Source organism: Lissotriton vulgaris, chromosome 1_1 (assembly GCF_964263255.1).
Source record: "Lissotriton vulgaris chromosome 1_1, aLisVul1.2, whole genome shotgun sequence".
In the NCBI taxonomy this organism is placed as follows: Eukaryota; Metazoa; Chordata; class Amphibia; order Caudata; family Salamandridae; genus Lissotriton; species Lissotriton vulgaris.
In genome coordinates, this window is record NC_141685.1 from 104,900,034 (window position 1) to 104,924,677 (window position 24,644).

Here is a 24,644-nt window from a genome sequence, read left to right on the forward strand (position 1 = left end):
GTCGTCAAATATCACAACAAAGTACCGAGAACCACAAATGCAATGGAACCATGCAACAACTAAGCAACCACAACCAAGAACTCTGGGAGCGACCCACAAATACTTAACTCAAAGATCGATGGCGTCACCAGGAAGGCCCGTCAATCGTCTCGCTATACCAAGGTCTACGCCAGGCGCCAAAACAGGTCTACAGTGAGGGCAGCAGTCCGTCGCAGCCGCCAGGAGGCGGGAATCTTCGCGGGAAAAGTCTTCGGGCCACTTGTTTCGACAACGGGATCGATGAAGCGGAGTGCACCTTCCCTCGGAGATTTCACACGAAGTTCCTCACGATCGTCGGGCTTGGACCGGTACCACTGATGCAGCCCCACGTTGGGCGCCAACTGATGGACTGGGTTATTTAAGACCCAGCGGTGCCAGGGGACAACACCTGAAACCTTCGTGGGTAACCTGCTCCGGCGTACGAATGACAGAGACACGGGACACTTCCTTCGGCGTCAAAGATTCAAGGTTTATTTACTGCAGGGAAACACAGAAGTCACAGGAAGTACAACGAGTGTAGGTTCGAGGAGACTGCTTCAAATTGCTACTGTGGATCGCTCCTTTTATACATATTTCTCCCATAGGTTTACATGGTACACAAAGGTTTACAACTCGGTTCCCATAATTATCCCCGAGAGGGGTCGCTTTGGTCAATTTGATACATTCAAGGTCCGGAACATAAGTGCGGAAACATTTGGCGGTTCCCAACTGTAAAAACCCATCTTCCCACCATTAATACATTCCAATCAGCAGTAAAACAGATCGAAGAAGGAACAAGAACAGGTGCAGAGGAAGATGGAAACAGTGGGGAGATTGGAAAGGGTGTAAAAGGGGAGGTATCGGGAAACACGAGCTACAGGCATCAAAGGGACGTGCCTAATGAGATGCACGGCTAAGACAATAAACCGGCACGGCAAGATGAGCCTCGAGCGGGGCCATCTGCCTTACAGTATCATCCCCCTCATCATAAAGACACTTTCAAAGGACATGTGTCTTCCGCAGATATCTTGGGAATCCCAGGGTCGCGAAGCGGACAACGTCCGTTCGCTGGCTACTTGAGGGCAAGAGACAAAATGGATGCCGTATCTAAGATGGAACCCGTGGGTACAGATAGAGAAACCCACGTAACAGACGAACGGTTTAGGTTAGTACAGCGAAACTGCGTACACCCACTAAACTCGTCATTTGCGGTTCGTAGATACCAGACTCGACCATATTCGTGCGAGTCGAAAACACCACTTACAATTGTCACGGAACCTCAGTTGGTCCTCTTCACTTCGAGTCTCCCACAGTGGGTCCGAAATGGTGTGGAGGAAAGGCTGCCTCGCGTATAGAGGAGGCAAAAGATGAGAGATGTGCCTATCCACCTCTTGTAGCCCAACAGAGTGTCAGTGTGTGACTGCCACCCTCACGGTCTACTCCGAGGTCTTGGCAGGTAATCTCAGCCCGTCTCCTCTCTCAGGGGAGCCAGCAGCAGTGGGGGAGAGATCCGAGTTCGGCCCCTGTCCCCATACACCACAGCAGGAGTCCCCGCGGGATGACCACTCCTCATCAATGTCTGTTCAATGGCAGCTAACCGTGTTTTCTGCCCTCTTCTCAACTCATTGTGGGTCCAGCAACAGGATGGAGTGATGGGGGGCAGGTAGCCAGCCTCCAGCAATGGCTGACCCCTCTCCAGAGGGGCAGGATGCTGGAGGATATTTAGGGCGACACAAAGCCTGTTTAGATTGCAGCTGCCAGGAAAAAGATCTTCAATTAGTGTAGTGTATAGACCACTGATAAGTTTCCTATATTTGCTCTATTCGTCTCAGTAGGAATAAGTAGTAGAGTCCGAGATAATGTTTGATTGACTCTGAAGATCAGGGCACTGTTCAAGTGCTGATAAAACTAGAATTTGGAGAGGTCAAAATCCTTCTGCAGAGTTTCAAAGGGTTTGAGGGCCCCCTCAGGAAGTACCTAGCTACTACATCTGTATCACCTGGAGTGTGACGGTATATTCCTCCTCAGTGGGGTCATCGTCCAATAGCAGGAGTAATCAGCTCTATCATCTATATGGGGACACTCTTGAAGAATCAATTCCCATGCTGGTGTGTGTGGTCTAGACTCCTCCGCCCCTTCTGTGCTTAAGCTTTTAGTATTGTTTCCTCGCATGTGGCCCATTTAATTAGTTAATTTCCCCACTCTTAAAGTGTGGGTCCCCTGAGGGGTTCCAAAAGAGGGTTATCTAGCAATGTGCAAGAGCCAGGGCTATATCCGCAAGTCCTGAGGAAATCATTTTGGCTTTAGGTTTAGGAAATATGCCTAGGAGGCAAGCAGCTGGGGAATTGGATTTGACTGGTATGCCCTGTTGCGGCATTAATGTAACCTGTCTCTGTTTCCCAACTTTTGATCCAGTTCATTTTGTACCTGAAAAACGCTTTAAAGTCTAATATGGTGGACATGAGTGTTGGCAGCAAACGTTCTGGGAAGTCTAAAATGAAGAGTATGTTGTCCGCTTACAGCATAATTTCCAGGTTTGCTTTCAGTTCCCCAAATGTCTTCTGAGCAGTATAGGGTGAATGTGAGGGGCTCTGGGGCTATCAGAAAGAGTATGGGTGAAAGGGGACATCCCTGCCCCATGTTGCGTCCAATGGGTTTCTTTCTCTTCCTTTTTCTCTTCTTCTCTTCTTTTCTTCTGGTGCGGATTCTTCAGCCCTCTCCAATTATCGGCCGATCTCTCTTCTTCCCTACATGGCCAAAATTCTTGATGTCAGGGACTGTCCGGGACTATGTGGGGAACACTGTCAGGGACTTGGACAAGGACTAGGAACTGGGTAGAAGACGTACACAGAAAGGAGGAGTACAGTGCTGCCCAGGATCATACAGGGAGTCAGAGGAGAAAACTCGATCCAAATTGAAGCCTGTACAAGTGAACAAGATGGGTAAGACTCAGAAAGGAAGGACACTCACAAGGCAATGTAGCATTCAGATTAACTACACCCAGGACGGACGTGCAAGACATATATATACTACAACATTAACAATAAAGGGGGGGGGGATAAAGCACTCAGGAGCTCCACATGGTAAGACTATAGCTCAGTAAGTTTCTTACCCGCAATTGCTGTTACAGATACTGACTGCAAATACCCACATGTAGGATATGCATTCAAAGGAAGGGTCTGTGGAGCTTATACCTGTAGTGATGTTATAAATGTAACTCAAAGACAAAACTCACAGTGAACAAGAAACACCACCTAGGTAGTCAGCTGAGCCCACGGATCCTGGCGATCAAACAGGAACGTGCAAGGCAGTAACAGCAAAGGGGTAGAACTAAACACAAGCTCAATAGACAAGGAGCTAGCAAGGAGGAGTGCTTAACAGGAATGGAAGGAAATGACAGGGCACAGTTGGCAGAAAGCAGGTAACAAACATACAAGGTAACAGAAGTAAGACCGCAGAATAGAAAGGCAGCAAACTAGAACTGGAACCAAGGAAATGGGAAGCAAGGCAGGGACTGGAAACGGATATACAGAAGGGGAGGCTACAAGGGTATACTAGAATAGTGCAGGTTAAGGAATCAAGAAAACAAAGTCGCATAGAAGGCAGTGCTGGGGCAGGAACAAGAAGTGAGCTAAGGCTCGGGAGTCAGGGCAGCACTGCAGACAGTGCTGGTTCAGGAACAGGGAACTACCAAAGCTTCAGGAGTCAAGGTAGCACTGCAGGCAATACTGGTTCAAGGAAACAGGACATAGCTACAGCTCAGGAAAGAAGGAGTCAAGAGAGCACTGCAAGCAGTGCAAATCAGGAACAAGGAATAGCTAAGCCCAGGAACAACAAATAACTATAGGTCAGGAACTCAGGAAACAAGGTAGCACTGCAGGCAGTGCTAATTCAGGAGAAGGGAAAAAGCTGCAGTTCAGGAACAAGGAATACTAAGGCTATGGAGTCAGGGTAGCACTGCAGGCAGTACTAATTCAGGAACAGGGAAAATAGCAGCAGGTCAGGAACAAGGCATAATTAAAGCTCAGGAAACACTGGAAACAAGAATAGCAAAAGCTCAGAGAACTCTGGAAACAAGGATTGGTCTCACCGGTAAACAGCTACAATGACCACCCTTTGCCTGAAGGGAGCTGGGGCTTAAAAGAGCTCACAGTAATCACATGCAGCTGGTGTGAGCAGGCTAGCAGCAGCCAGCCACAGGTGAGCTGAATTCCTCCACCCATCCCTGGCCTGCAGGGGTGGAGACAAAGCAGTGAGCAGGGAATTCTGGGTAATGGAGTTTCAGGCATGAGTAGGCTGGCTTTAAGTCTAAGCAGGCTAGCTTTCACAAAAACCGGCATGGATTGGGAATGGATGTCAATTCCCAAATAGTGTCCAAATGGCTGGAAGTCAAGATATGCATGCAGGGGAGTGTCAGGAAGCATGTTAGAACACTGGAGAGTCCCACAGTTCAGCCCCATGGTGGTGGACACGAGAACACAGGGAGCGAATTGTGACACTTGAAGCTTATGTTACTACTCACCTTTCTACTTTTATTGAAGATTCCAACTACCTGGACCCTCACCAGGCCGGGTTTCAGCCCGCCCATTCGACCAAGACTGTCATCACTGCTGTCATGGATTCTCTCCCTGACAATGCGGATAAGGGAATTCCTCAGACTCTGGTCCTATTAGATCTATCTGCCGCGTTCGACACGGTCGATCATGCCATCTTATTGGACCGTGTCGAACAGGCAGGTATCCGGAGCTCTGCCTATAATTGGATCAGGTCTTTCCTTAGTGACCACACTCAAGCGGTTCGCCTGGCCCCTTTTACTGCCCCTAAAATTCAGACGACCTGCGGGGTCCATCATGGCTCATCGCTGTCTCCCCTTTTGTTTAATTTGTGCCTTGCCCCTCTGATTAAGTCTCTAGGAAATTTTAAAGTCGCCACATTCAACTACGCTGACGTCCTACAGTTTATTTTCACTATTGATGGTTCCTCCAACTCAACCAGGGATTTCCAGGACACCATGTTACACATCTGCTACTGGATGGACACCAATCATTTAAAACTGAACCCTGGAAAAACGGAACTAATCCTTAATGGCAAAAGCCAAATACTCTGGGGCCCCCAATACTGGCCCTCGGAATTGGGTCTCGTGCCTCTCCCTTCGGCATCTGTTAAAAGCCTTGGAGTAGTCATTGATAGAGATCTTTCACTGAAAACTCAGGTGGGCATGGTGGTATCTTCCTGCTTTTACCAGCTGCGCAGGATAAAGAAAATCAGTTGGATGCTGACCCAGCCGGCCCTGATCCAGGTGGTGAGAGCGTTAGTTCTATCCCACCTGGATTACGCCAACTCGATCTATCTAGGCCTCCCTCTGTATCTTCACAGACGTCTCCAACTGGTTCAGAACCAAGCTGCCAGACTGATCCACCAATAGCCCCGTTGGCAGTCAGCTAGGCCCACTCTTTGTCAACTTCATTGGCTCCCCTTTCCCCAGCGAGTGCAATTCAAAACTGCCTGTATCGTCTTTAAGTCACTCTACACCCGTAGTCCTCAATTTATTAACACCCTTCTGTTGAGGTACACCCCCTCTCGCAATCTCCGTTCTGCCAATCTTCACCTTCTGTGGACGCAGGTTTGCTGTACTCACTTCTAAGCTCTGGAATTCCCTACCTTTGGGGATTCGATACTGCACTGATCTTTTAGTATTTAGGAAACAGCTTAAGACCTGTCTTTTCCCCCCAGCCTAGGCTCAACCCTTTGTGCATCTGGGTTACTCTGTTCAGTCAGCGCCATGAAGCCCCCTGGGTGTACGTGCGCTATATAAAAGGTTATTAACATAACATAACATCTTGTCTGCCATCTGTTTGTTCTCATCTAAGTGCGCTCTTCACATTATGTGTTGTTTGCATGTTCAGAATTTAGATTTTCCTAAGTTTAAAGATTCAGAAAGTCTTGACTATTATGCATTTTATCCCTCGCTTTATCATCATCCAACTTAAACAGTTACAATTTACAAAATGACTGCACTTCCCAGAGCTCATTGGAATGCATGACTACGGAAAACTGTACCTGGTGTACCGTCATGGCACACTAGGTCTCGCTGTTAATCCTCCGGTGCATGCAGCAAGTCCTCTTCTCTGATAATAAGCATTGAAAACAACATGCATAGGCTTTTCTGTTTTCAGTTTCTATGGGTTCGAAATTGTAGTGTTTTTTTCGTGTTTTACAAACGTTTAAAACATTTTTGCATTGTAAAAATTCACAGGGCTGGTGTTTAGCTAAAAAATATTGAGTTTATTTCCTTCTCTTGCTTGTCACTATTGACATTTCTAATATCCATCTATCTTCTCCTAATTCTCTTTTTTGAATTTGCTCTTTCAGGTGATGTTTCAGTGTTATCTCCAAACCTGTCTTATTTCCCATTGATCGCTTTCCAGCCGTCTAGTCCCACGATGTGCAGCATGTAGGTATGTTTGCATCTCATTATCTCACAAATATTTGATTCGGTCGAGGAAAATAGCGGCCACTAGCTAGAGGCAGTAGCAGGCTGGGCAGTATAACCAGGGAAATGTACTAAAGGGCCGGGACACTCTTTTTGAGTAGCCGCACGCTCTACAAAAGCCATTATAACATAACATAACATAACATAAAGGACTCAAGAGATGAAGTACAAGTAAGAAAAAAAAGCTATACTACGATACTGAAGCAGCAAGCAAGCAAGAAGAAGACCGTCTAAAATTAAGGAAGGTCTCGGAAGTCTCGGAAGGACTCGAATCTACTCACCGCGCTCCTGGCTGGCTGAGGCGGGTCTGCGGAGTCGACGCTGGCGTGCTCCAGGCTCTGCGTGTGGTGGTTTGTCTGCGCCTTTCTGGCTGGTTTTGCGCGTCGGGAGCGTTTTGTGTGTGGCCGCCTGGGTCACCCACCTGCATTGTTCATTTTGGTAGATACGGATACGGACGCCAATGTGGGGGAGAATGAGGTGAGCGGCATCCCGGGAGTGCTTGGAGCGTGTATTTTGACAGCGGCCGGCGCTGACCCCCGTTCCGTTTTTCCCGGGCGGTTTGTGGCTTTGCAGAGAATGGTAGTGGAGCCGGCATGTTGGGGGGCTTGATGTGCAGCGTAAGGCTGGTTGTGTGTGCCTGTCTTGTGGTGCTTTTTCGGCGGTCTTCCCTGCCATCTTTCGGGGGTTCAGTCAGCTAAAAGTCACTGCAAAAAAGGGCGCTGGGTGCTTGGCGCCTAGCTCAGTATTTGGTGTGGAGAAGTGGCGGCGTGGGAAAATCTGACTATTGGCGGAGGACGTTGGTCTGAAGCAGCTGCGGGGCTGGCGATTAGAAAGGGAGTTACGGCCAGAGCGGAATTGCGTACTAGTTCAGCTCCTACCTGTTTGGCACTGGTATCCCCAGTAAGGAATATGCTACTTACCAGTATGCATCTGTTCTTGGCATAGAGGGCTGCATAGTGGTACATTATGAATAGATCGCCATCTGGTGTTGGGCTCGGATGATTGCACTTTGTTTTTCTCTTGGAGAGTCTTTTGTCTCTTGGTGACTCCTCCCTTGGTTGGTAGTGCGCATGGGCATCGGCTCCATCCTTAGATTGTTTTGCCATAGTAGGGTTAGATGGAGTAGTATAGTAGAATACAGATAAGAGTGCCCATGTAAGTGTATCTAAATAAGATAATGTTGGAACAGACACAGGTTTCCGGGGAGGCTGGGAGGGCATGTACCACTCTGCAGCCCTCTATGCCAAGAACAGATGCATACTGGTAAGTAGCATATTCCGTTCGAGGCATATGGGCTGCAGATGGTACATTATGAATAGACTATATAGCAGTTCTCTCCCTAGCGGTGGTCGCCCGTGTCTGTTGCAACTGTCTGAAACAATGTTTTTAATACTGCCTGTCCCACTCTAGCTTGTTGTGTTGTGTGCACATCTACACAATAGTGTTTTGTGAAGGTGTGCGGTGTAACCCAGGTAGCCGCTTTGCATATGTCATCTAGTGGAATGTTTCCTAGAAATGCCATAGATGCTCCTAGTTTACGTGTAGAGTGAGCTCTAGGAGGAACAGTTAATGTTCTCTTTGCCTTTAGGTAGCATATCTGAATGCATTTTACAATCCATCTGGCAATGCCCGCTTTGGAGATGGGATTGCCTTTATGTGTGGGAGAAAACGCAACAAATAGCTGTTTTGTCTTTCTGAAAGTTTGTGTTCTTTCTATATAATACAATATGGCCCTTCTAACATCCAGTGTATGTAGGGCTCTTTCAGCTACTGTTTGTGGTTTTGGAAAGAAAACCGGTAATTCCACTGACTGATTAATGTGGAATGCTGAAATAACCTTCGGTAAGAATTTTGGGTTTGTTCTAAGAACCACTTTATTTTGGTGTAGCTGCATAAATGGTTCTTGAATCGTAAAAGCCTGCAGTTCACTTACTCTTCTAAGTGACGTGATAGCTATGAGGAAGGCTACCTTCCATGTGAGGAATTGTATTTCACACCTATGCATAGGTTCAAATGGTGGCCCCATTAGTCTGGTAAGCACTATGTTGAGATTCCAGACTGGGGAAGGTGGCCTTCTTGGTGGAATGACTCTTTTGAGTCCTTCCATGAAAGCTTTAATTGCTGGTACTTTGAACAGTGACAGATGTTGTCTGTTTTGTAGGTATGCAGCTATGGCTGCTAGATGCACTCTGATAGAGGTATATGCTAGGTTACATTGCTGTAAGTGTAACAAATAGCAAATGATTTGTTTAGTGGATGCGTCCAGAGGGTTGATGTGTTTACTGTTACAGTGTATAGCAAACCTCTTCCATTTTGCTGCATAGCATGCTCTGGTGGTAGGACGTCTTGCTTGTTTAATGATTTCCATGCATTCTGGTGGTAAATCTAAGTACCCAAATTCTATGACCTCAGGAGCCAGATCGCTAGGTTCAGTTGTTTGGGATCTGGGTGCATTATTTCTCCATGGTTCTGTGTAAGATGCATGGGTAATAACCTTAGCTTTTGATGTGGTACTTGTGAGAGTTGTAGCAGCGTGATGAACCACGGCTGTCTTGCCCACGTGGGTGCCACTAGTATCATTGTCATTGAATGTTGCTGCAGTTTCCGAACCAGTAATGGAATTAGTGGTAGAGGAGGGAACGCGTAAGCAAATCTGTTGGACCAATTTATCCACAGTGCATTGCCTTGGGACCTTTGGTGTGGGTACCTGGATGCGAATTCTTTGCATTTTGCGTTCTGATGATTTGCAAACAGATCTATCTCTGATTGCCCCCATTTTTGGAAGAATGGCTGTAGTATTTGGTCGTGCAGCTCCCATTCGTGTACTTGTTCCGACTGTCTGCTTAGGATGTCTGCTATTTGGTTTTGAATTCCTGGTAGGTGTTCCGCTAACAGGTAGATCTTTTGAGGAATGGCCCATCTCCATATGTCCTGTGCTAGTCTGGACAGTTGGAGAGAGTGTGTCCCCCCCTGTTTTTGAATATAATACATTGCAGTCATGTTGTCTGTTCTGATCAGGACTGTCTTGTTTGTTATTTGTATTTGGAAAGCTTTTAGTGCTAGAAATATTGCTAATAGTTCTAGGTAGTTGATGTGCAGTTTCTTTTGCTGCACACTCCACTTCCCCTGTACTGTGTATTTGTCCATATGCGCTCCCCATCCGGAGAGCGATGCGTCCGCTGTTATTATTACTTGTGGAATTGGCTCTAGGAACGACCGTCCCCTGGAAATGTTTTCTGTGTTCCACCACTTCAGAGAGCGATACGTCCGGTCGTCTACCAACACCAGATCTGTAATCTGCCCTTGAGCCTGATTCCACTGTGTCGCTAGACACTCTTGTAGTGGGCGCATTTGTAGTCTGGCATTTGGTATTAGCAGTATGCAGGAGGACATCATGCCTAATAGTTGCATAAACACTCGTGCTGGTAGTGAGTGTTGTGGTTGAAATCTTTGTATTAACCCGATCATTGTCTGTACTCGGACTGGGTTGGGGTATGCTATTGCCCTTTCTGTGTCTACTGTAGCCCCCAGGTATTGCTGGATCTGGTTTGGTTGCAGGTGTGATTTTTTGTAGTTCACCGTAAACCCTAGGTGGTGCAGCAACTGAATTGTCTTCTGTGTGTTGTGAAGACATTCTTCCTTTGACTTGGCCTTTATTAGCCAATCGTCCAAGTATGGGAAGACATGTATTTGTTGTCTTCTTAGGTGTGCTGCCACCACAGCTAGGCATTTTGTGAAAACTCTCGGTGCTGTTGTGACACCGAATGGAAGGACTTTGAACTGATAGTGTTGTCCTTCTAACACAAACCTTAGGTATTTTCTGTGGGCTTTGTGAATTGGGATATGAAAGTAAGCGTCTTTTAGATCCAGTGTAGAAAGAAAGTCCCCTTTCTTCAGTAAAGGGAGTACTTGTTGGAGCGTGACCATGTGGAAGTGCTCCGAATTTATGTAAGCATTGAGAGGTCTGAGGTCTAATATTGGTCGTAGGGACCCGTCCTTTTTGGGGATCAGGAAGTATAGAGAGTATACCCCTGTGCCCTGTTGATCTTTTGGGACCTTCTCTATTGCATGCTTTTGTAGAAGTGCTAGCACTTCTTCTCTTAACAATGTCAGGTGATCCTGACTCATTGGACGCTGTTTGGGGGGGATGTTTGGTGGGGTATCTGTGAGTTCTAGGCAATAACCATGTTGGATAATTTGTCTCACCCACTTGTCTGACGTGATGTTTTCCCAGACAGGTAGGAACTGTGATAGACGTCCCCCGACCGGTGTTATGTGGTCTGGGGGGAGTTCTATGAAGTCACTGTTTTGGTGTTGAGGCGTTGCGGTTATTGTTATTTCCGCGGCCTCTTCCCTTATTGTTGTTACCTCTGTAATTGCCTCTTGAATTACCTCTGGGTGATGTTGGAGTGAAAGATGTGGATTGCTGATTTGTTCCTGTGTTCTTTGAGCCCCCTCTATAGGTGGATCTACGAAAGGAACCTCTGTGTGTTGGCTGTTGCAATGCTCCCATTGACTTAGCCGTTTCAGTATCTTTCTTCATTTTCTCTAATGTCTCGTCTGTGCTTGAACCAAACAATGTCTTTTGATCAAATGGTTTGTTCAGTAGGGCTGTTTGTACCTCTTGTTTGAATCCTGAAATTCTAAGCCATGCGTGCCTTCTTAGCATGACGCTAGTGTTAATCGATCTTGCTGCGGTGTCTGTCGCGTCTAATGCACATTTAATGGAAGTATTTGTTATTATTTTACCTTCCTGTATTAATTGATCTGCCCTTTTCTGATGTTCTTTTGGGAGATGTATGAGAAGTTTTTCTAACTCATCGTAATGTGCCCTGTCGTAACGTGCGAGTAGTGCTTGTGTATTGGCTATACGCCAGCTATTCGCTGCCTGTGATGCTACTCTTTTGCCTGATGCATCTATTAACTTCGACTCTTTATCTGGTGGAGGAGCCTCTCCTGTAGATAATGAGTTTGCTCTTTTACGAGCGTTTGAGACCACTAGCGAGTCTAGCGGTACATGCCCTCTAATAAATATTGGGTCCTTTGGAGCCGCTTTGTATTTTTTATCAATTCTTGGGTTTAACACCCTGGCTCTCACTGGGTTTTCGAATATCTCATCTGTGTGAGTAAGAAGACCCTTTAACATAGGAAGAGTACCTGATGTTCTCTGTGCATTAGGTAGCGTCTCTAACAAGAAATCCTCTATTTGAGGTTCTGTATGTACATCTACCTTATGGTATTTTGCTGCCCTATTAATGAGTTGCACAAAGCCTGTGTTATCATCAGGTGGTGAAGGCTTTGAGGGATATAGCTCTGGGTCGTTGTCCTCATCTGACCCTACATCATAATTTTCCCATGGATCCTCCTCATCTGGGATAGTTTCTTCATCCCCTTGAGGTTCTCCCTCCCCCATGTCACTGTCTACATCTGACTGAGGTGTAGCTGGTCTTGGTGTGCGTGGCCTATTGTGAGGAATAGGAGAAGAGGGTGTGGCTTTAGGACGAGGAGAAGCAGGAGGAGTTATATTCGTCCCCATTGTTCTCTTTTTTGAAGGAAGAGGTTTATCTTCTGGTTGTTCACTCTTTCTCTTCTTCGTGACCACTTTCCCCGTTTGTGGATCAATAAACAAGATCTTTTGTTTGGGATCTGTCTGTTGCTCCTGAATCGGTACCGAGGGTCCTGGTTCCGAGAGGTGCTTTTGTTTTCGATCGTCAGATCTTGTCGTTTTCGACACCGAATGTTTGCTCGATTCCGACTTTCTTGGTATCGAATGTCTCTTGGGCGATGAGTCATATTTATGCTTCGACATGGAATGTTTCGATACCGAGCTCTCCTTTGTATGTAGCCTCGGTGCCGAAGTCGATGTCGCCCTTTTCTCGGATCCGACATGGTGGGAGTCCGAGTGTTTCGGTTTCAGTTTCGGTTTCGTTGCCGGGCCTGAAGGCGGGGCGTCGGAAACTTTTTTCAGCGGTTTGACCGGGCCCGAGGGCGGGGTCGTTACCGCACGGGGTCGGTTTTTTGGTAAGGGGACGTCGTCACTCACGGTTTGTTGCTCGATGAGTTCTTCCATCTCCGACTGGTCCCCTTCCGACCCCGACTGGTCCTCCTCTTCCTCGATTTGTTCGTCTCCGAACAGCTCCGGGATCTCCTCCGCCTGCATTCTGTAAACCTCGTGTCTTCGAGCTCGACGATTTCTAATCGTTAGCTTGGAGGAGAATGCTGCGCAGGCTTCGCAGTCCCTGGATTCGTGTTCAGGCGATAGACAGAGGTTGCACACCTCGTGTAGGTCCTTGTGTGGGAACTTAGCACCACACGTTGGACATTTTTTGAATGGAGTCCTTTCCATGGACCCCGGGCTTGACTGCGTCGAGAAAGGCCTCCTGTTCTTCGACGTAGATTCAAGTTTTTCTCTTTTATTTTGAATTTATAACGCGCCGGAATGGAAATGAACGCGTTCGAATAACAATACCGTCGAATTGGAAAGGGAATACGCGCCGAAAATCACTTTCTTGTGAAGTTGATCTGGAGCGTCTCGATCTTCATCCGAACCCGATGGCGGAAAAAAACAATCTAAGGATGGAGCCGATGCCCATGCGCACTACCAACCAAGGGAGGAGTCACCAAGAGACAAAAGACTCTCCAAGAGAAAAACAAAGTGCAATCATCCGAGCCCAACACCAGATGGCGATCTATTCATAATGTACCATCTGCAGCCCATATGCCTCGAACATAGTATTAATAAAAACAGGTCCTTGAACTTGCAAGAGAAAGATCAACGTGTCTATTTAGATCTAAGTGGCAAGAAAAGCAGAGATCAGGATTTTGAACAAAATGTATGGCGGACTTCAATGTCTACGGTAAAATAAAAGAGGAGAGACTGGGGGCCAAAATTACACTATGAGAGGGAGACTGGAACACAGGAAGACCAAGTTAGAAATCTACTGACGGAGACAGATAAAAGTAAACTTAACAGGTATACTCTTAGGAGCAGAGAGATTTGGGGGGTGGAGAGCTCTTCTTATAAATCTGCAGACACATATACAACCACGGCAGGAGAACAATCAACGGCAAAAGAGATAAAAGAGGTGAGAGTGGCTAAAGTGTCTAACTCCAACAGGAAAGTAAAAGCAAATTCCGCAAGTACTTATACTAATACTTCTTCAAAAAAAGAACAAAAAAAGTCTCACTAAAAATAAAACGAGCAGTACAAGAGTCACCCCATCACTAAGATCCTTCTTTAAGGTCCAGAACACACAGACTACAGCAGTAAGGGATTTGGTAGATCCAAGAGTAGCAGTAGAAAATAATATGATCAATCTTAATCACACTCAATTAGGGTGTGTTAATAAGGAGACGATGGAGCCTCTGTTGTTGGAGAATAGGTATGAGCCCTTGACACAAGAACCGAACGGAGATGTAGTAGACTCGTCACCTGCACCATTACCTGCATCCTCACCTGCTTTGACTCAGTTTAATATGGAGGATCCCACTATGAGTGGAAAGAGAACTGTAGCAGTTGCTCTGAATCCGTTAAATACCAAAGACACAGTAAAGAATAAGGGAGCAACCTCACTCACTGAGGTACTTTTAACTACTTTGCTAACGGAAATCAGGGATAAGTTCACAGTTTCTGAGAAAAAACTATTAAAAATACAACCAGCCTGCGAAATTCTTGAGACCAAGATGAATGCAATCTGATAGTGTGGGCACTATGAAAGTAGTGGTTGAGAGTCTAACAAAACAAGTTTATAAAAATACACAAGACATACAGGCATTAAGAAGTGAGAACCAACCCTAAAAGATAACCTGGAAAGTCTAGAAAATGCAGCAAGAAGAAATAACTTCAGATTTGTAAACATACCGGAAGACGCAGAAGGTGAAGATGTAAAAGCTTTCATTATTAAAGTTCTCTTAGAGTTACATCCTTATATTGATACGAAAATTCTGGAGGAAGACATACAACGAGTACATCGAGATCCATATCTGAAAAAACCTGGGAAGCAAAATCCTAGGAAGATCCTGGTTAATTTTAAGACATATATGTTAAAGGAGAATATCCTAGCAGGATGTTTGAAGGCAGGGGAGTACAAGAGACATGCATGGTCATTCCGTATTAGATCAGACGTATCCCACATAACTCAAGAAAAGCAATGGGAGTTAGGGAAGTCTATGCAGGAACTAAAAAGGTTAGGTGCAACAGCAAACCTACGTTTTCCTGCATCCATTAAAGTCATGTGGGACAATAAAATGTATACCTTTTAAAGTCTGGTCGAAGCAAATGCCTTGATAAGCAAAATAAAGAGTGCTTCATCCAAATAGGCGCTTTTGAAAAAACCCTGGATAGAAACAGAGCCTGAAACTAGAGGGTTCCTCTAATAGTAGAAGGGGAGGTTTCCCCATGGGGTGGGGCTGGTTTCTCTTTAAAAAAAAAATATACATTTTTCTTTTTTAATTTCACAAAGGGTGGGGAGCATGTGGGAAAAAATAAAAAAATAATGTCCTCATTTGAAGATGTAAATACATTTTTGGCCTTTTTAATAAACACAGTTTATAAAGGAAAGCAATCATCTTCTCTATGTCTGACGTCAGAGTAAAGGAACTAGAAATAACGACCTGGAATGTAAATGGGTCCCGCGGGGAAGAAATAAGATTCTGGAATATCTGAGATTATCAGAGAGTAAGATGTTTCTTATTCAAGAATCTCATCTACTAAAAGAAGAATGGGTCTCGGTTTTGAGGCATCAGAGATGGGTTGAATACTATATCTGTACAAATCAAACATGTATAACAAAAGGAGTGGCTATGTTAATTAAAATATCAGCCGCCGCGGTATTGGAAGAGGGTATAGTGGACCCAGGGGGAAGATGGGCTGTTGCTAAAATAAAGATCAGCGGAGTCGGAATCACGTTAGCAAGCTATTACGGTCCCAATATAGATGATCTGGCCCCCCTGTATGCCTTGATACCTCATTTAGTTGAAGTTGACTACTATACAATCTTAGGAGGGGATTTTAATCTGGTGCTTAATCCAAGCAAGGACTCGACCTCTCTCAGAGCTATATCCAATACACAAAAAATGAGAAAGACTTTAAAGATCGATTTAGGTTTAATAAACATCTGGAGTGATCTGGCTACTAAATCTAAAACTAAGGGTGGAAAATTTACCTTTCATAACAAAAAATGTGGACATAGGTCGGAGATTGATTTCTTCTTGGTCGGGACAAGAGCAAGACAAAACTTCAGTCAAGTAAGTCATGCCCCTAAGCATATGTCTGACCACTCTGCTGTAAGTCTGAAGATAGCTATTTGTAAGACCCAGTCACCTAGAAGGTATACTATCAATCGAGCATTACTTGTGGAGCAACATATAATCGAAAAGCTTAAAGCAGTAACTAAAGAGTTTTTTATCTTAATTTAAACTCTGCTTCATTTCAAACTGTGTGGGATACATATAAAGCATTTCTGAGGGGGGTGTTAACGAGTATATCCTGTGCACAAGCAAATAAAATAAAAGAGGAGACTACAATCTTGAAAATGAGATACATAGACTGTCTGAAAGTCTGGAGGGGGATAGGGACAATCTGACCATTATAAATAACTTAACATCTGCCAAATGTAACTTAGCTACCTACCTAGAAGCTATTCTTTAAAAAAATGGGATGCCAGTAAATTGGCACACCATGAGTACGGGGAAGGGTGTAGTAAACTTCTCGCGTGGAAAATAAAGACAGAACACGCGAGAAACTGGATAAAAGATATACGACTTCCTAATAATGGTAGGGTAGTCACAGAAAATGACGAAACTGAAGAAGCTTTTGTCCAGTTTTTGAACAAACTATGTACAGAAGATGAGATAATAGAAGAAGCTTGCATGGAAGAATTTCTATTAGAGATGGATCTTCCAACTCTTCGACAAGAAGACAGAGAGGTTATAAATGGTCCCTTCTTACTGGAGGAAATACTCCAAGTAATTAACTCCTTAAAAAAGGGAAAAGCTGCCGGCCCAGACTCTATCCCTAATGAGATTTATAAGATCTTAAAAGATGAATTAACACAGTTTCTATTAAAATTATTTAACTCCTCATTCATTGAAGGAAACAGTCCCCCAGTATCTTGGGAGGAAGCAACCATAATAATCCTTTATGACCTAAAAAAAAAAAACGCGAGATTGTGAGTCTTATCGCCCAATCTCGCTTTTAAACTGCGACCATAAAATCTACACGCAGATTATAACAAAACGATTGGATAAAGTATTAGGTCCACTTATTCATCCGGACCAAAAAGGATTTATGAAGGGGAGACAATTAAGCGAGTTGACTCAGGACCTTATCGGAGTTATAGATGTGGCACAGACGTATAAGTCCCCCTTGGCGGTAATGACATTCGACGCCGCCAAGGCTTTTGATCGAGTTAATTGGAACTTTTTTTTTAAGTAATACAGCGCTTTGATCTGGGGGGAAATTGCTTAGCAGCAATTAAAGACATTCACAAAAACCCTTCTGCTAAAATCCTGGTTAATGGGAATTTTACTAAAGCAATACAGATCAAAAGAGGGACTAGACAGGGGTGCCCTCTTTCCCAAATACTTTTTTACATGTATATTGAGCCCCTAGCTTTTAAATTAAGAGCATTGCAGAAAATCATCCTGTTTAATTATAACAGATGGGAAGAAATAGGGCTGTATGCTGACGATCTTATTGTGTATGGCTGGAGATAGAGAAGTTCAAAAAGGTTTCAAGATACTTGATAAATCAACAAAAAACAGAGTTAATGAAATGTAATACAGATTATGTGAGTACCTATGAAAAGAAACAGATAAGATACCTGGGAATTCAAATAGTCCATAATATAGATAAAATTGCACAAGCTAATTTTGACAAGGTAACAAAAGAAGTAAGCTCCTTCTTACAATCTTGGGGGCTATATCTCTTTCTTTTCTGGGCAAATCCAATTTAATAAAAATGTCGCTTCTCCCTAAATACACTTTTTTATTTAATACTATTCCCCTCGAGTTCCCAAAAATTTGGTTTAAGAAGGCACAGGGACTTTTTACAAAGTTTATATGGGGAAATAAGTGCCCTAGGATCGCCCAGAAAAAACTTTAAAGAACTCACATGGGCTTTATCTCAACAAGCTGATGGTTTTCTTCTCAAATTTGGTAACCCTACATTTAAAAAAAAAGTTACATTGAAGATTCTGCTGGCATCTGTAAAACTTTGGTCACAAGTAAGTCGCATCTTAAAAATTCCATAATATAATGATATTACCCAGATCTTGAACTCTCCTGGGACACCAGTATGCTTGATAGACGCATTGGCGTTACCCCTGAGAAATTGTGGAATAATCTCTTGGGGCTAATTGATAACTCAGGGAGACCTTATTTCTAGGCCGCACTTATCAACCATTACCGGAAACTTGATCTCAAAGTTTAAATATTACCAATTAACAAGCTGGACAAAAGCAGTTGGAAAAGAACTGAAAGGGAATTCAAATTCATCACTAAAGATTTGTTCTAGAAGCAATAAGGAAAAGGAGGTGGTAGATTGGTACTGGCTATTGGTACAAAATGGGGAAGAGGGGCAGGCGTCATTTATGGAGATTTGGAAGAAGGACCTGGCAGATGAAGATCTTGAATCTATTGGGCAAGTATCAATGTCACTTCTTTGGTCTTGTATAAACGCTGCATCATTAAAAAGAATCACCTTTTCACAGCTCATAAAGCATATTGAACCCGGCGGAGAATCTAAAAGATGGGAAATCGGGAGATCAAGAAATGGCCCAAATATGGAGAAGATAACGCTAATGAGGTCCATATGTTCTGGAGCTGTCCAGTAGTTTCTTAATTTTGGAACAAAGTGGCTAAGACCATATGAGAAGTTATGGGAATGGAAATTAAACTAACTTCTAAATCCGCAATTTTTGGGTTACCTCCTAGTGGAGTGGGTGATTTAATATTAACAAAGAATCATAAAGCCTTGTTTTTTACCTTGATTCTCCTAGCTCATAGGGAACTATGTATTAAATGGATAGTAGCATGCCGTTGCATGGAGAGTGAATGGATTTATTCCATTCAGAGGATAGCACGTTTGGATCAAGCAGGCAACTTCACAAAAAAAGACCAAATATTGGGAAATCTGGGATAATTGGGTCGAGACAGTGGCACAACATATATAATGAGGGTTATGGGTTTTAAATATCTTGGTTTATGGTTTACGGTCTTTGATTTTTTTAAGTAGATTTATGTGTTTCTGGGTCCTATGATTAATAATATGCTTCAGACATGGTCCTGGGACTAGTCTGAATGGGCCACTCACTGGTAAGTGAGATTACATGGGCCATCTTCTTTTTCAAGATTGAGGTTTGAAACCCTAAAAAAAGAAGTAGTCGAAGGTGCGTCTCTGGAGATACATAGCATCCATTCTCCTCTGTGGGTGTGAAACCGTAACGGTAATTAAATTCCATCTTTCACTTGAAGGGGTCAGAAAAAACCATCTCTCTTGATTTTCATGGAAGCATATTATCTTTAAATGAGGACAAAAAAAAATATTTGATTGCAGTTGGCAAAAGTTTATTTTTATTTATTTTTTATTCTTTTAAAACACCGACAAGAGGAAACTCATTGAGGGATACAGGTTACAGGGAGCATCAATGACATAATATATGTGACATATGTAAACACATCATGGCTGGGCAGCATTGCCATTTACATCAGTGTAGGAGCAAGATCTACTAAGGTAAAGAGTGATCACAAGGCAAGGAAGATGGTGAGGACTATAAAACATGTGAATCCTAATCGCAGACAGTGCGTTAATAAAACAAAAAATTATAAGGAAGTAGGTGTAAGGGGGTGGCTGCGGGGTCAAATAAGGGGAGATCAACATGATGTCTAATCCATGCCATCTGCCGGCGCGGCTCCCGGCTCCACCGTCGACAGGGAAACAGAGATTGCATGAACAGGAGGATATACATCATACTTGGGTACAATTGTACAGAAGTTATGCATTCATGTGGTCTCAGACATAGGGCTACATGTATCATTACAAATTGCGATTGCAAATGCCGAAATTTGCAGAATTTCGGCGTTTGCGATCGCAATTGAGCTCAGTGGTAAATATGAAAGAAAAACTGCCTCGCACAATAAGGAATCGCAAAATTTGCGATTCCCTATTTTGCGTTTGCATTTAAGGAATCACAAATTGTGATTCCTTAAATGCAATCTAAGAAGCACAGAAAAAGTGCAATTTGGCCTTAAGGAATCGCAAATTACCACCAACTTCAAGTTGGTGATAATTTTCCATTTCTCTGAAAAATAACTTTTGTGCATTTTTCAAAGTGCCATGTGGCGCACATATATGTCCTTAGGGCATATATGTGTGCCACATGTGCACACATGCACATTTCAGGGGTGCAACAGGGTGTCCTTTTGACACCCTCTCACCCTTGTAATTGCATTCTCAATTTGCGATGCTCTAATTGAGAATCTCAAATTGAGAATGTCTTCCCATTCATTCATACGGGCCTCCAGGCCCATAGGAATGAATGGGGAGGTATTCCTTAATTGCGAAACGCAATTTGCAATTCAGGAATATGTAGGATTCGCAAATAGCGTTTTGCTATTCTCAAATAGCGATTGACAAAAAACCGCAATTTAAGAATTGCAAAATCAGAGTTTGATTCATATGGTCCATTGTTCCTTCATGGCGGTGGAATGTCGTTCTTGGCTTCTAGGTTAAGGATTTGCATATCTGAGTTCCCCTCACCCACTCTTCCCACTCCTCCAGTGAGTAGCTTGTGTAGTGTGTTGGCCTCTGCTCGTGCACAGTGCAGGGGAGTATGCAGCTGCCTCTTAGTGTTCAGCACAGAGGCTGCTTTCCAAGACATTTCTATTTGGTGCTTGAAAAGTACGGATGCAAGGTCTATGAGCTGGTGTAAGTGTTTGCCCTCCTTTGCTTTAGTGTTTGCCCCCCTTTGCTCTAGGGTGAAGGCCTATCAGGCAGGATTCAGGAGTAGGTGACCGTGTATGGTCTGCAAGTTCCGCTATGGTGGCTGTAACCTTGAGCAATGACACCTCTAGTGGTGGGCCCTCCCCCCCCCCATATGTTAGAAACCAGCGTCGGCCAGTTTAAAGCACGGACACTCTGGTGTTGAATCAGGAAACACGCGCTGGATATGGTGGGTGGGGAGATAACTGTGATATGTGTAGTTAAACTGTGTGATTTGGAATCGAGGATGCAAGTAATCCTTCGCAACCAGGGCCGGACTGGTGCTTTCAGGCACCGGGCAATCCCCCGGTAGGCTGGATGAGATGGGGGTCGGTTTTCGAACAGGGGGCCGCATTTGTGGCTGGAGGGCCAATTCTCAGTCCGACCGTCACTCACTTCAGAGAGAAGTCACCAGGTGTCGTGTGTGTCTGAGACTCCGCTCTAGCTGCAGGGAAAACAGCAGCGCCAGCAAGCCTGACTGACCAGTGCGCCTGCAAACAAACGCTTCAGGGGGAGGAGCCTGTGCGCAGCACGCAGAATGATGCACTATCTCCTCCTCCACCGTGTCTGCGCGCCTCTATGGTGCGGCTGATGATGTAATTCCCGCATGCGCACTGCATTGGGTAATTAAAACTACGCGTGAGACGAGGAGCAGAGCTGCGCACTTTGTGACCAGAGCGGCCATAAGTTAATTATTCTGCCACTAAAGCAGGAGGTGAGTATGTGTTTCCGCCCCGGCACCAAATCAATTAATGATGATTGTCTTCATGGGGGCGGCAAAAACAATTGGCGGGTGTCACGCCTCGTGCATTGGTGGTAGTGGTGGTGGTGGTTGGGGTCTGACTCTGGCCTCTGTCCCAAGGCCTCCGCTTTTCCCCAAGCCACAAAGCAACACAGTGTAAAGAAGTCCAAGAGTTTTTGAGGGTAAAATAAGTATTTATTATGCTTTAGGATCCCATCCACAGGAGAGCTGTCATCAGTAGAGTGGTCCAAGCTTAACTGTTCATATACTCTAAACATAACATTCCTAGAACCTGTACAGAGTATTCTAATGCATCTGGCAACCTGGCAACAAGCAGCAGGATGCAGGATGCCACACATCTCCCTTCCCATAACAAATAACAAAATAAAAGAAACGCTATTTTACAAAATCCTTTAAATGGGCAGGTACACGTGTAACCCTTGAAGATTTCCTTGCAATGTTGGGACCAATCACAGTACGATGCGATGAGGTATCTGGAGATGAAGAGCTTGACACAGGAGACTTAGACTTGCATACAAAGTCCTTCCTGATCACCACTACTCTGTTCAAGTTCCAAATGTGATGATCTGCAGTTTTAATCGCATTACCTAAAACCTTGATGACTTGTATAGGTTTTAAAAATGAAGCAGATACCATTTTGTTGTTCTTACAAGGATTTTTTATGAGAACCCAATCACCCACATGTACCACCGTTTTTTTAACTGAGTTCCTCAAATCATGAATTCTTTTCCTAGCTTGAATCTTCCTTTCTTGACCTACCTTCCACTCATCACTCCCAGGTAATGCTTTCAGATATAAATCATTTATCCAAGGAGTTGTTCCCAAAGTGTTAGCACTCCTACATCTGAAGAGTTCAAACGGTGTCGTACCAGTTGTGGCATGCGGAGATAATCTGTAAAGCTTAACCTTTTTAAAAACATCAGATCTCCAATCTGAATCTGCAGATTTAGCCATGCTAATGGTCTCTTTGAGCACACGGGTGAACGGGGATGAGTTAGCTATCTTTTTCGCATCTAAGGTGTCTAACATCTATTCTGGCTTTGCATCAGTGACAGACATCCCAGATAATTGGAAGAGAGAAAAAAAGGAGGACCTGGACATGGACTCTAACCCATCAGTAGATCTCAAAGCCTTTCCTCCATTGGATCTGGCTGAAGTGGATAGTCTCCTTAGTAATCTCAAATCTGGCTCCCCGTTAGACGCTGCTCCCCCGGCAGTTCTTAAACAGGTATCAGGGACAGTATGCCCTGTGATAACGCAGGTCATCAACGCGTCTCTGGCCTCCGGTGTAGTGCCCCCCAAATGGAAGAAGGCCAAGGTCAGAGTTTTGCTTAAGAAACCTAGCTTAGACCCTGAAGACCTGGCCAACTATAGGCCTATTTCACTTTTACCAACTATCAGCAAAATAGCTGAAAAATATGTGAATCAGGTCCTTTCTTCCTTTATTGAATCCACGGAAGGATTGCACCCCACCCAGACCGGGTTTAGAGCAAAACAGGGAACGGAGACAGCCCTGGTAGCAGTAGTAAAGGCAGTTAGGGGTATAGTGGATGCAGGAGGCTGTGCTGCGGTGGTCCTGTTGGACCTCAGCGCAGCCTTCGATACAGTAAACCACTCTCTTCTGCTGCTTCGGCTGCATCTTACAGGAGTCTCTGGATTGGCGATCAAATGGCTCCATTCTTTCTTATCAGACAGAAGCTTCTCTGCCTTTGAGGGAGAGGTGTCATCCAGCCAGCTGCAACTGAATCACGGCGTTCCCCAGGGCTCTTCCCTCAGCCCTACTCTGTTTAATATCTATATGAGACCTTTGGCTGAGGTGGTTCTTCCCTGGGGAATCCAACTCGTTACCTACGCCGATGACACGCAGCTGGTGGTTTCCTTGGTGAGGAACGATGTTTCAAATCAGGGGATCAACAATCTGACCCCGTGTCTCACCAAGGTTCTGGAATGGATGACTTCCTCCTTTTTAAAGCTAAATGGGGCCAAAACGGACATCATGCTCCTAGGTTACAAGGCCCCAATTAATCTTGATCCTTGGTGGCCTCACTGCCTAGGACCTCCCCCAGCACCCAAGACTCATATAAAGAGCTTAGGGATCTGGCTAGACTCCTCTCTAGGATTTCAATACCAAGCAAAAAAGGTAGCCGGAACCTGCTATGGGCTGCTGAGAGTCTTAAAAAAAGTGCTAGACCTTCTGCCATTCGAAGCCAGAAGACTGCTAGTCCAGTCATAGATTATGTCACGGCTGGATTATGCAAATGCCGTCTACATGGGGGCCCCAGTCGGCACCATAAAAATTCTGCAATCGGTACAGAATTGTGCTGCTCGACTACTCATGAAAGTCCCTAAAAGATGCTCAGCAAAAGCCGCACTTCAATCCTTGCACTGGCTATCCATCAAGGGAAGGATAACTTTTAAGACCATGTGCATGGCGCATAAATCCATCCATGGTGCTGGCCCGCCTATCCTGGATCCCCTTTTTCGTCGCCACCAATCAGTGAGATCTCTGAGATCCAACCAGCGGAACTTGCTGGTAGTGCCCAGGATGAAGCTGGCCCGGATGGGTGGCCGTCGACTCTCGGTGCATGCAGCTAAAGAATGGAACGCACTCCCAGATGTCATTAGGCATGAGCAAACCACCTTGCTTTCAGGAAGCGCTTAAAGACGCACCTTTTCCAATAGTGTCTTTATTTTCCTTTGTCTTACAGCGCTGGGATGCTCAAGAGTAGCCATGCGCTATAGAAGAAGGTATTCATTCATTCATTCACTCTCCACAGTTCCATTTGTCTCTGGGTGGCACAAAGATGATCTTTTATGCTTTATACCATGTTTAGACAAAAATGACTCCATTTCCCTAGACACAAGTTGACTCCCTTTGTCTGTGAGAATAATATTAGGAATACCCTCCCTGGCAAATACCTTCTCTAGAAAGACTATTACATGTTTAGATTCAATGCCACGAGTGATGGCAATATCCGGCCATCTAGAAAAGAAATCAACTAACACCAGAACATACCATTCACACCCAGATGAATATATAGGCCCTAGGATGTCTAAACCGGCTTCTTTCCAGGGCTTATCTGGAAGCGTTCTGATAACCATAGGCTGGACTTTGGGTTTTACTACTGTTAGACGGGACCTGGAGGGTCGGCCGAGGACAAGGGGAGAGGCCTCCGTGAGGGCCGTCTCCAGCGATCGTACAGACAAGTAACTTCCCCCCCACAGATGGACACCACACAAGGATAAAGTTTAACGTTCTTTATAAGCAAAATTGAGGTACGATAGAATGGTACAAGGAGGTCAGGACTCCGGGGTCCCCTCGATTATAGAGTCTCGGTTAGGAAAAGGGGGTAGCGGGACAGTCTGGTTACCAATCTGGTAGATACAAT

General features: G+C 44.7%; 1 protein-coding gene across 1 annotated transcript in view; it reads left to right on the forward strand.

The window, feature by feature from the left end:
• Positions 1 to 6,388: 6,388 nt before the first annotated feature.
• The window catches only part of LOC147737615 (uncharacterized), a 94,552-nt gene continuing 76,296 nt past the window's right edge, over positions 6,389 to 24,644 (forward strand). Inside the window, exon 1 of the mRNA XM_086938628.1 lies at positions 6,389 to 6,476. The gene's annotated coding sequence lies outside the window, so the exon portion shown is untranslated. The remainder of the gene's footprint in view (positions 6,477 to 24,644) is intronic.